At 36.7% G+C, this 12,573-nt stretch overlaps 1 non-coding gene and 1 pseudogene across 1 annotated transcript; one reads left to right on the top strand and one right to left on the bottom strand.

Moving 5' to 3' along the window:
* The first annotated feature begins 1,798 nt into the window (after positions 1-1,798).
* On the top strand, positions 1,799-11,913 carry LOC137278858 (toll-like receptor 4; annotated as a pseudogene).
* On the bottom strand, positions 10,148-10,219 carry Trnaq-cug (transfer RNA glutamine (anticodon CUG)). Its single transcript has one exon. It is a non-coding gene; the product is annotated as a tRNA-Gln (tRNA).
* Positions 11,914-12,573: the final 660 nt, after the last annotated feature.

Raw genomic sequence — 12,573 nt, 5'->3', positions numbered from 1 at the left:
GTTGTTTTTTTACCCCGTATACACATAATAAATTCCCAAACATAAAATGCTTCTAGTATTTAGAAGGAATATTTGTTTCACTGGTAGTTTTGGTTTTTTTAATTGTCCCTCCTACCTTCAAGTTGTCTGAGGACAAAACTCTGTGACACAAGAAATAAATTTGATCTGGACTACTTTGAAAATACAGCTTCATTGTTACCTCATGTCTTCATAAATGAAGAGAGTCAAAGTTTTGATATCACTGAAGGAAGAAATTCCTTCAGTGATTAGTCTCTGGGATCCAAGGGGCCACTTTTAGCCTTTATTTCTAACCCCAATAGTGTAAACCATTGCTCTGTGAAGGGGAAGATTTTAATTATCCCCTTTACTCCCAGGAAGACAATGCAAGAAATGTATGTTTACCAATATATACTGTGGTTGCATTGCAAATAGTAAAGCCAATGCATGTAACATTTGCTGAGCCAGTCAGATTAGGCTGGAGTTTAAAGTTCGATGTTTCATGCAATTCAGATATATGCATCCAGGATGCACAAGAATTTAAAATGAATGCTGAAGAAAATTGTTCTCTCCAAGGGAGTTCATTGTTCTCAATTCTTAGAGAAAGAAGTAATAATACCCTGATATGTAAGTATTCATCAAAACGTAGCACAAAACAGTATGCCATTTTACTTTTAAAAGACCCACATGTTTCCTGCAAGGACCTTAGAGATATATTACCATGGTTTCTGTTAACCCCTAGTGTAGGTCAAGGTCAGGGTAAGTCTCCCTTAATGGATGAGGCCCTTGTCATATGATACCTGATAACTACAAACTGTTTCACATGTCAGTGCCATCTGACTGACGTCAGGAAACTTTAGCAGTTACTGGGGAAAATAGAGTTTCAAAAGATTCTGTTGATGTTTATGCTTCCAGCCTTCCTGAAGAAGGGAGCTCCATAATCACTTCAGTCAAATCTGAATTTAGATTGAATAACTTTGTTGAAGACAGGCATTTATTGTGGTAAATATGGTATCAAAAGATGCTCTTGATGTTTATGGTACTGACCATGCCAGAAGAAATAAGGTTAATAATCTGTCCAATCAAATCTAATTCTAGATGGAACAACTCATGTATGTATGTGAGTTTGACTAAGCTAGTCATTTACAAATGAATTCCATTGCCATAAATGAATCAAAACTTATTTATTTATTGAATGTAGAATAGAAATTGTTTTTATTTCCAGTCTTACCCAAAGCAGTATTCATGATACTCTGATTACTTTCAGAAACACATGAGGTCAGTTTGTATGAGAACAAAACAAGGAATATAAACGTGCAATAAATTACGTTTGTTGAACTTTGTACAAGTATTGCACACAGTGCTGCACATTTATTTTTTTTTTATAGTTGAGAAATAGTGTTCATACTACCGTTTGGACTGCTGAGAACCAAACAGAACTTGATGTATAACTGCATCTGTGTCTTGAACCATATCACTAGTCTCACCAGATTTTAATACCATGTATATTTGTGCTGCTGTAGAATGCTGCGAGCAGATTTGTTGGTGTTAATTGCCTCTACTGTTCAAGATGTTTGTATGTTTACCATGTCTTTACAGAGATGCCAACCATTCCAATTTAGACACAGTCCACTTTTCAAACACAAAATCGTCTTTTAAAAGCTCTGATTTTTTAGAAAATACAATTATGTCATAAATTTAGTGTTTTGAAAACCACAAATAGTAAAAAAAAATTAAAGTAAACATCCATTTATATTTGTTAATTTTAGTTGTGTCTTATCTGGTTAAGTATATCTAGAAAATGGAGGAAATGGCATATTACCATGCTAAATCTAGACATTTTCCCACTACCTTCATGAAGGGGGCCAAGCCACCGTCAACTTGGACCTTGGGTGCCCAGCTTGACTCTGCTTTCATTAGATTCAGGGTTAGCATCTCTGCCTTGACTAAAAAACTATCACTTTGTGTCCTTCATGGGGATTGATGCAACAAGGGAAGTAACTCTAACATTTTTCTTTTGTCATAACCTAGAGAGACATGTTTATGGCCCCTGTTTTTGTGCAGCCCATATTTTTAACATGTATTGTCTGCCTTAATGATCATGAAAGTATTGTGGTATGTATATATGTCAGTGATTACTCCAAGAGGGTGGACAGTGAGGTAGCCTGTTGGTTGAAGATTCACTTGTTATATCAGAGGTTTGATATCCTGTTTGGCTACGATGATGTCACTCGCCATAACATTACTGGAATCTGCATAAAAATGTACTCACTTCAAAATGGAACATTTGGTGTAATTACTGACTCAACTTTTGAACACAAGTACTGGTATATGTAACAGGTACCAAGAAGCACAGCTATCGTCACGTAAACTTCACTCACTCTAGTGCGATTGCATGTACAATTTGTAGATACTTGTATGAGTGGTGTTTGTATTTTATTGTTTTTGGCTCTTTTCATTCTTTGGTCTGAAACAGTAATCACAAGGCAGAAGAAATAGGCAACAATGGCGATTCTGACTTTACATCAAGATACACTCAGACATGCCTCAGCCAAATTGTAAATAGATATCAGACCAGTAAAGTTTGTTTTACTCAGACGAGTCTTAAGTGAAATGTGTTACACATATTAAGGGGTTTTTGATTACTTTTATGCTAAAGAGGAATATCCTCATACAATGTAAGATATTATTGTGAAGACATACTTGTGCATGATTGAGATATTGAATCTCAACTGTTGCATATTTACTGCCTGTCATTAAGATGTATCCATGAATTCTAGATATTCTGTATGTATTTTGCATATTTGCCATTTAAATCTCAGTTTTTACCTTTATGCATACGGACAATGTATACTACTGCGAAAAATGATATTTATATGGAGATCGAGGAGTTCTAAGATAGACTATACAGGTCTTATGTTGATTTACATAAGAATGTCATAGGACCTTGGTTCTAGACAGATGGAAGGCAATCAAAAAATGCACTGGACACTATGCATGGTAGTTATTTTGCACACAGGTGTCAATATGCCATATTTGTTACCTTCTAACCCCTCATCTTACTCCACAATACTTTACATATCACTGTAAAGTCTTGGTTCATGTCATTACGAAGTACATCAAAGAACATTAGCCCTCTGATACAGGCCACACCTTTTGAATGTTTAGTTTATTGACTCATACCACCAACTATTCTCAGATACCACATTTATAATGTTAAATGAAAATACTTTAGATGAGTTTCCCTTTCTGCTCAGTCTGAAGGTTATAAATATTAAATATTTGTAAGTAATGAATGTTTGTCAAACTAATTTGTGAATTATTTTCTCCTCTTATCCGTTCAGACTAATAAGTGAGTTATCAACAATAAAAGGTATCATCCCCGTCAAAGACGTTATATGAAGGCTGTATTTTGTGCTGTTTTATAATTACTCTTGAACCTCTCTCTTCAGTTATTTGTGTTGATTGTCAGCATCAGGGGTAAGTGAGTTTCTGACATGTTTACCTGTGTCTTGTGTTTTTATGAACTATTTGTACCTTAGACAGTGCAATATATGGCCTCTGTGCTCAAGCCAGCACAATCAAACATTGTTATTGGGTTGTTTTTTTAACTGATTTGTGCTTTGTAAATTTTATTTCACTCTGTCAGCATTTATGTGTCCTGTAGTTTGTTGATTGTGTAGGTAAGTCTGTGAAGATCTGTAGGGTTCAGGTTAATGGCTGTCTTGTGTGGTTGTCTTTGTAACATTACTAGAATAGTTTGCCTCTGCTGAACCAAGGTGCTGAGGGCTACAACTATAATGGGTGAATGTAATAGTGTGAAAAGTTGTCAAATAATAAGTCTGAAAATATCAAGTGATATTAAGCGATTCAGGTGTTGATGGAAGACTGCTACGCTGCGAACACAAGGTTAAGGATTAAGCTCCTGCCGTGCCATTACAGTTTATCTGTAGTCTTGTACGAACCAGGTGGTCCTTATCATCTTGTGAGTAGTAAAGTGGAAGACAGTTTGAGAACCTATGCTTCAAGTGGGATACAATAGTTTAAAAATTAGCCTCCTGGAAAGAGACTTTCTGGGGAGGTTTCTATCAACGAATTAGATTTAGACTCCACATTTCCTAGTGCCTTTGCTGTACATGTCCTGTATTGATGTAAGTACCATCTAACAGTAGATGTGAAGTATGATCAGTGTGTTGTGTTTAGCTGATGGTCTGCAGCTGTGCCGTACAGAAGTTTGGCAAATGCAGTGGTAAGTTGCAGAGTATTTAACATCTTCAGTTTGAATACTGTTCATCGGATTGTATCAGAACATTTCCTGGAGTTGTATCTAGTCCCAAAAATGTTTTTTCCAGTGTTTCCATTTTTCAGAAAAAAATCAAGTTCTGTTGTGAATCAATATCAATTAATCCACTCTAAAAATAATCAAAAAAGGCTAAGCCAATCAGATATCAGCAGGATTTACTGTTTGCCCAGTCAAATATCTCAGGTGAATATGACTAGTAAATCCATCCCATCTCTACTGGACAATGGAAGTGTAGGTAGAAACAGAATGAGAATAATTCATAAAAGTGATCCACTAGAAGCTACTAATCATCTGGAATTCTTAATGAAACATTTTTGTGCCAAATGTTAATTGTATCCTTGAAATAGTAAGTGGCTCAAGTTGGAACACTTAATATCATGATTCCATGTTTCAATATCCTATAGAGCTCACACTTTGGTAAACCAGTCCTAACCTTTGGATCTTGTACCCTGGTTCTTTCAATCTCAAATTACTGCTGAGACCCTTATGAGTTACTTATATTTTCCCATTCACTAATACTGACACTGGATTGGTGAACTGATGACAAAAATCAAGGGCAGGTAATTTTCCTCTCCAAGAAGCACATGAATTTATTGGAGATTTAGTGTAGGTTTACTGAAGGGCAAACCCTGGAGTTTTAGAGGATAAGTGTCCATGTGTAATGATGAATCTCACATTTGCCTGTCATCAACAACTGAGCTCTTCATTGATGGGGCAGTCGGATAGCCCAGTGGTTATAGTGTTCACTTGTCACGCCAAGGACAAGAGGTTTATTCCCCACATGGGTACAGTATGTGAAGCCAATTTCTTGTGCTCCTTTCATGATGATGGTGGAATATGCTAAAGGGAGCATAAAACCTAACTCATTCCCTCTTTATTGACAATGTTGAGAACAAAGTTCTCAAGGGTGCATTCAGTCTATAGTTCTGTAGTAGGCTTTCAATGTTGTTCTTTCATCATGTTAATAATTATTGTTATTTGTGTTGAAACTTGCCAAACCTATTATTTTCATTGTTTAATGAGGGAATATCAAAATATTTGCAAATGCCCTTGTTTCATAGTTGTCTATTAGATTAGATTAGATTAGTTTGTTCAAGACAATTAAGAGCCAGTGTCAATGCAATCATTTTCACAGCTGTCATTGTTTATTTTGATCGCATAATTTTAATGAGATACAGTCAAGTCTTGTTATTCCGACCTCCATTTATCCAATAATCGGCTTTATCGCATGCGTTTGTTGGTAACAAATTGAATTAACGTACCTTAGTCTCATTTATTTAGTCTGACGTCCTCGTTAATCCGACAATTTGCTGTGCGACGGACAATGTGGGATTAACAAGACTTGACTGTATGCTGTTGGATTTTTAAAATCGTTTTAACAAGACATAGTACTGTTGGCATAGTAATGATATGCAGATTATATTGTGTAAATAGAGACGTGTTTGAGTCAAGACAGACTATTCTTAACCATTTTTATAGCAGTCATTGAAATAATTTCTCAACTCAACCTGACAGCCAGACTGATGGCTCATAAATGTTGCCTGCCCATCTTGAAAGTTGCCTGCCCACCTTTTTAACTTACTTACAATAACTTACAAAAACACTGCCATTTTATAACAAGTACAAACGAGTAAGTAACCCTTAAGTCTTTTTTGTTCTTATTTAAGCATGTGACTACAGATATCCAATCATAGCATAGCTTACTAAGCCAGCCAATTTAACTGTCCTATTTCTATATTCACTGGCTGAAGAGTTGTTCATGTATGATTATGGAATATACTCGTAGCGTTCGTTTATCTTTCTTAAATCAAAATGTGACATGACAATTAAAATTGAATGATCATCCTGACAGCCAACTGAAAGTAGGTCAACCTTAAAAATTTCAGCTAGACAATCGGGCTGGTGGAGTAAATTTGCAGGCAGCATGACTCAAAAGTTTCCGGCCACGGGCAGTCAGACAGGCCGTTATTTCGCCTGGGACCCAAGTTCGATTCCCCACATGGGTACAATGTGTAAAGCCCATTTTCTGGTGTCCCCGCCGTGATATAGCTGGAATATTGCTTAAAGCAGCTTAAAAATAAAACTCACTCACTCTCAGAATATATTGTCATGTCATTAGTAAGTTTAGATTCGGTAGTGTGTTACATGGTATGTGTGTAAACAGTTTAGAAATTTTTGGAATAACTTTGTTTGGTAAGTACCAATTATCATTTGTATTTTGGAATTAAGTGTTTCAGGGAAATGGGATGCAAGCATTAATCACTGCATTTCATCTTGGGCTTTGAAATGACTCCACTTATGAATCTTCCATTTAAACTAAATCACATGTTTTCTTTAGCAGATTCTGTCAGAACCTCTCAATTGTATGATGGGGTAGATTCTTAGCCAGGTGGTTGGAGCAAGGGTTTATAAAGCTGAAAACAGGGTTTGATTCGCTTCTTTGAGTGGCATGTTTAGGCCTTAGAAGTCAGATAGAACAAATATGGATGACAACTTCTTTAATTATTGACCACGACATACTTGAAAATGATGCAAAAACCTGTATGAAACCATCATGCTTGATACAACAAGTCATATTTGGGATTTCACTTTCTTAGTAAAGTACAAATTCTAGTACTTTTTTGGTCGAGTACCATCCGAACCCGCACTCCAGAGTCAGGCACAAATCGCCAGCACACAAAGTCAGACGCCCAGCCCTCTGCAACTTCATCCTTGATAATTAAAAACGTTCTAATCCATATAGACTTCTTCCACTGCTTAATTCCCCACACAAACTGTGTGTGTGTGATGCCCCATCATACACTGTTGTAATATGGCTGCTGAATATGATGATAATAATGAGTATTTATAAAGCACTGTATCCATCCACAACTATTTAAATATGGTACAAAAAGATACCACTGTGAGCTATCCTTGCACTGTTTTATTCCTTTTTGATTTTTATATGACATCTCAGTTATTGTATCTCAATGCTCAATGTGGGTGTTATTCATGCCACACCCCTTACTTGCCACCCTGTTTAGGATTTCTGTATGGTTGTCACCACATTAGTGATTCCAAAGAAGATTCGTACTTCAAGCTTTCTACCACATTGGAAATGCAGGGAATTTATGTCCAGAGTGGCCCATGAAAGACACCGCTGTGGGATGTCAGACAGAGATACAACTGTAGTATCTAATGCTTCTCACCACTGTGGCAGTTCCAGGGAGTGCTCATTATGCTACAGACCCGGGTTCAATGCCCCACATGGGTACAGTGTGTGAAGCCCATTTCCGGTGTCCTCTGCCATGATATTGCTGGAATATTGCTAAAAGTGGTGTAAAACTGAACTCACTCACTCACCTGAAGGGAGCATGTCCCAAGTATAACACATATTTGACATGTATATTTTCACACATTTGGAATGCAGGGTCAATATATCAACTGATCAGTATAACTGTAAGGTGACTTGTTGCTCAAGACACTTATTCCACAAGCGTGGATATTTATGGAGAGGCAATGGGGTAGGACTAAAGCATATGCCAATGACCTGGTTTGACTCCCGCCACCCCATATTTGCACAATTTATAAAGCCCATTTCAGGTGTCCCCCAGCCGTCTTATTGCTGGAATGTTGCTAAAAGCAGTGTGAAACCATGCTCACTCGCGGGATGGGTGTACACATGCCAAATGACGTAACACTTTTCTCATGTTGCATCAAAATGTTTTGCTATTATGTGCCATTTTTAATGTTTGGCAACTAGTATATGCTTAAACTACTTGAGCAAAACTACTTATCACAAATTGTACTCAGATGAGTCCAGCCCTTTCTTCATGTTTGTAATCTCACAGATGTTCTACCCAGTGTTTAAATTGATAAATCCTTGTGAACTTTGTTATATGACCATTCATTTAGGTTCCCATTGCATTAAGCCACATACTGTTATCCAGAGACCATGTTTCCAGAAGTTACAAGAAATCTTGATCTGAACTGCTCACGAGAGGGATGGAGATCATGACATCGGCTTGGAAAAAATCTGTATAGACCCAGATTTATCACAATACCCAGATTTACGACAATACCCTTTTTTTTTGTCATTTATTTTTGTTGCATTTCCATAGTAGTGCATACTCATCACAGTTCATGATAACTAACGGAAAAGTAAATGGCAACTTGACCAGTGCTTATAAAACATGTCAATGTTTGAATTTGTGGAAGCTGAATATTTTGTTAGTCTGTAATAGTCTCTTAGCTCTCTTTGGATTCTTTGAATAAGACAGATTTCTTTGAATTTTGGCACTTTATTTTGTAATATATAATTTTAATATATGATATATAATTTTTAATGAATAGGTATGGTGTTAAGAGAGCAATGAATGTCTACTTGAACAACTTTAGTCACTAGAATTAAGTGTTTGTTGCAAACACATTTTATTGACATTAATAGGTCAAATGAACTGCCCAACTTACGATTCCATTTCCATCAACAATGGGCAACAGTGTAAGTACTGGGTGAAGAACATCAGTTTGTTCAGTACATGACAGAATATTCCTTGCATGAAAGTTGTAGATATTTGGAGAGAGGGTGTAGAGTGGTTAAACAACAAATGTGAGACACAGAAAATCTCTGGGTATAAATAGCTAATCAAATGTTAGTCACAATTTTTGGTTGATAAAATGTAATTTTGAACGTCTTTAAGAGTAATTATTTTGTATGCATGAACAATCACCATAAAGAATTGTCTGGAATTATATGATGCTAAATATAAGAAATTAGTATCTATGTAATTAGTTGTCAATTTCTTTGGAAAATTGATGTAACATAAATCAACTGTGTTTGAAAATAGTTGAAGTACTATTTGGTGTTACATTTTTACTTGAAAAGTGAAAGAGTTAAGATAGTTATTCCTTTAGAGATGAATTAGGTATCAGGATGTTTATATATCAGGTGATTTTCTAATCATTTACTGAAATCCAGTGTGTTTTTACTGTGAAATTGTTGATATTGGGCATGTATTTTGCTGTAGTTCTACAATGGCTCTTTTTTAGGTCTTGATGTGCATGTTAGATACAGTTGTAGCTATGCATTACTGCAAATTCATGTAGTTGTACAGTTTGTAATTTTTATGAATGTTTTGACATATTGAATTGTTGAAATAAATATATAATTTTTATCATCTTAATTTTTATTATCTTAGAAAATAACTTTTAAAAAAATTATCAACGACAGAGTTGTAATAAAGTAAAATTTCAGTTTACACACAAACAATGGATTGGTTTCATTGTTTACATTGTATGAAGTACCAGTCACAAAAACTGCAATGATGTCAGCTTGTTAATCCACATTATGCATTTCATCAGATACTATATATTTGGTATATTTAGTTTAGATATATTTGCTTGCCATATACAAACTATGGTGCAGTGTGTTCACTTAATATTTAAAAAGGGTTTCAAAGGCTTTGCTTAATTTCTTTTTCAAATGTTTAACAACTCTAGTTGGAGTAATTTTTAAAAGTGTATCTATATTTCAACACAACTCTTCAGAACCAAATTTAATTTTCATTTGATCTAATATTTTTTTCACTGATTTAAAAAAAAATGATTCATAATAGAAAGATTTGTTTTCGTAAGAAAAGGAAGTAAAACAAAACAAAAAGCATAGGGTGTAATGTAGTGTGATGGGGGAGACTAGCTCACTTCCAGTCTGCCCTCAATAAGGGTATGAAAAAGTACATCTTGTTGCAAACAGTTAGTTATCAAGTTAAACGAACAATAATAAAATCAAAACGTATTTATTCTGAGATGCATCCTGATTTGAAATCTTGATAAATGTAAAATACCAATTAGAAAATAAAAAAAAATTTCAGGTTCTACCGAGATTTGAACTCGGATCGCTGGATTCAGAGTCCAGAGTGCTAACCATTACACCATAGAACCTCCATGAGAGCCATTCGGAAATAAGTGGTACACAAATTGTGCGACATGTTGTATTCTACTGCAGATGTGACTATAAGGATGCGATTGAAATAAGAAATCAGCAACCATTCTGACAATATCACCAAACTAATGAAAATAAGACTACGTATTTGTAGCGTTACTTTACAGTGCAGTAACCACGTGACTGTCACGTGCTCGTGCCAAGTTCACCGGTCGTTGCAAGCTCACTCGCGTGCAGAGACCGCGGTGGCGGACGAGATCTACATTTATCGCGTGGTGCACCACATATCGCGCGTATTATTCTATAACGAGAGTGAAGTAACGACAACCGAGTTCACCCCCTCTCAAAGGAGACAAGCCTCGACATAACAACGATCATGTATATATATCCACCAGTTTAAAAATACTTACGTAACCATAACTGCTGAACGGTTGTTAACAACTGTAAATATTGTGTTATGTTCTGGAAGCAACTGCCCTTGGCCTACACATTTCGTTTTGTCTTGAATCGGTGTGCTTTCGACTAACGTGACTGAGCCACAAAGTAGGGCAGAATTTAAGGGGTCGTCGGCACAGGCACCACAGAAATGTACTGGCTGAAGGCTTTCCATCCTTGAAATATCTGGATATCAGTTCCAATTACCTTGGATATACCCTCACTAATTACACATTTGGTGAAATCTCTTTTGCTAGAATACCTGGACTTATCAAATAATAAAATAAATTCACTTCTAAGGCTGAATTTCAAACATTAAATCTTAAATTTAGTTCCAGTTATCTCATGTCGTGGAAAATCGAACTAATCATTTGCAATATGACAATCATCACATCAATTTATTAAGAAACGCCTTTGATGAATTCCCATCTCTGTGGCGTCATCAAGTCAGTTGCATGATAAGAAGGGATTTTCAGCTTTACTTTCATGACAACCCTCTCAAGTGCAATTGCTTGACGCTGAACTTATTGAAATGGGTGATAGATAATTCTTTTAGATTGCCCAATCTTGATTGCATGATCTGCGTGGATGACAGTAAGAACGTTTCTTAAAAGACATCCATCAGATCGTCCTCGACCTTGACAAAAGGTGTATCTACTACTTAGGTTTATCTGTCGGTGTCCTTTGCCTTGCGATGCTTGTTCTGAGTTTGTCCATAACAGGAATAGTGTACAGGTTTAGATGGAAACTGAGGAAGCTTTACTACCTGGTGCGAATAAAACACAGGGGTTATCTGGCTGCTGAGGAGGAAGAAGGTGGACCTCAGTTTGAGTTTGATGCTTTCATCTCTTATGCTGACGAGGACCGAGGATTTGTTGTTGAAGACATGAGGCGGATATTGGAAGGGCAGCGTGGACTTCGTCTCTGTATCCACCATCGAGACTTTCTTGTGGGGGAAGCTATTGCTGCAAATATCCTGAACGCCATCAGATCCAGCCGGAGGATATTGATAATCCTATCAAGAAACTTCCTGAAGAGCTACTGGTGTAAGTATGAGGTAGAGATGGCGAAGATGGAGAGTATCCACACTGGACGAAACACACTGCTAGTGGCAGTCCTGGAGAAGATACCAGTGAAGGATCTGCCCCCTGACATTGTGGAATTAATGCGCCAAGACTCCTACGTGGAGTACACGAATGATCAGGAAGGTCAGGAGGTGTTCTGGGAAAATCTTGAACGTGCTGTACATAGTGCGTAGTTATGAACTACATTTTCCATTTCCGACAATTATTCCTTTCAGGTTTCGAACATTTTAAAACTTTTGTGTTCCAAACATATATTTGTTCGATCTATATTCTTCTGTGGTCCAGATTGCTGTTATATGAGAATTCTGCGATAAAGATGTCAGGTCAACATGGAATCTCGAACAGTTTCAATAATTTGTAAGCTATATCATGTGGCCAGTCTGTATTGATGCTTTGATGGGGTGTTGTGACGGTTCAAACCGTCCTCGATCTCTTATGGTTTAACAGTCATATTTCCTGTTTAATATACTTTTAATCTTCGAATTACATAAAATAAGTTAATTCCGAGGTAGCACATATTTCTTGTGTAAGTACTTAAACAGGTTTGTAAGTGATCGGAGTAACGCCGCACTCAACAATATCCCACCTATATGGTGGTGGTCTGTAAATAATCGTGTCTGGGCCAGACAATCCAATGATCAACAGCTTGAGCATCGATCTGCTCAACTGGGAACCGATGAGATATGTCAATCAAGTCAGCGAGCCTGACAACCCAATTTCGTTGATCGCCTCTTTCGACAAGCATAATAGCCTTTTAAGGCAAGCAAGGGGTGTAGGCCTATTCTACCCCGGACCTTCACGGGTCAGTTCACAAAGTATGTGCTTGGACCACT

Source organism: Haliotis asinina, chromosome 3, assembly GCF_037392515.1.
Source record: "Haliotis asinina isolate JCU_RB_2024 chromosome 3, JCU_Hal_asi_v2, whole genome shotgun sequence".
Classification (NCBI taxonomy): domain Eukaryota; kingdom Metazoa; phylum Mollusca; class Gastropoda; order Lepetellida; family Haliotidae; genus Haliotis; species Haliotis asinina.
This window is presented reverse-complemented; position numbering and strand designations above follow the sequence as displayed.